We start from the raw sequence: 1,023 nt of genomic DNA, 5'->3' as shown, positions 1-1,023 counted from the left end.
TTTCTCTCCCCCCCCACCCCTTGCAGAAAATAATAATAAGGAAAAGAAATCTGCCTGGTTAGTTTGAATGGCACACGGAATTAGCAATAATGCTTTGTTTTGAGACGGTGGAATAATAGCAACAAATCATTTGGAATGTAGGAACTCAACTGCTCAGTGCAGAACATTTAATCTGCTGCAAATGGCAGCATCTGTGAAGGAATGTTTAGTGTAGACAATTGTCTTTATAGATAAGCCATTTGGGGGGGGGTGCTCAAAATGTCGGATAATCAGAGTTTTGGATAAATGGGGATTCTGTGCTACACTGATGTGGATCTGGGTGGGAGAACACCGGGGGAATCAGACAGCTAAGACTTGCACTAGGTCTACAATTCTTTTTTTGCAAACAAGAGACTTGAGGCACCATAAAGATGAACAACAAATAGAGCTCAAGTCTGTGACGTTTATGTTTGTGCCGGAACGAACACTTGTTAAGCTTTAAGTTTCTATGAGACTAGAGGTGATTAAGGGCATTGTGGTGAACAGAGCATTTTCAATAGCCATAATCACGCATGAGCTGAGCCTCGGATCTCCTTGCCTCACCACAATCCAACTCGTCCAGGTGTCGAACAGCTTTGTGGCTGCCTAGTAGTTGCAGTAGTGGAGTTTCATTTCCTTCTACCTTGCAGCCACCTTTGCATCTGTGTAGTAGTTGCAATCAATGTTACTCCAGGGTTATGGGTGGTTGGGTGAGTTAATGAATGATATTGGGGGAGGGGAGGACTGTGACCCAGGAGGCTCTGCAAAAATGCCCCTGTGCAAAATAACTTCAGTAAATGAATGGCTGCCAAGTGTCAGACTCTTGAACAAATTTACTCCCAACAGCACTCTCTTGGCAGTGATTTGTTTATTGAGAGTTTAAGATGTTTCAAGTTAAGACGATCTGTATCAGAACTGACCCTCTTGGTGCCAGTTTTGGTATTATACTTAGTTCAAACAGCCCCCCCTCCTCTAACCAGTCCAATCACACCAATACATCCAGTC

The sequence above is a fragment of the Gekko japonicus genome, unplaced genomic scaffold (assembly GCF_001447785.1).
Source record: "Gekko japonicus isolate JY-2015 unplaced genomic scaffold, Gekko_japonicus_V1.1 scaffold423, whole genome shotgun sequence".
Taxonomy (NCBI): domain Eukaryota; kingdom Metazoa; phylum Chordata; class Lepidosauria; order Squamata; family Gekkonidae; genus Gekko; species Gekko japonicus.
The sequence above is the reverse complement of the archived record's forward strand: the minus strand, read 5'-3'. Positions refer to the sequence as shown.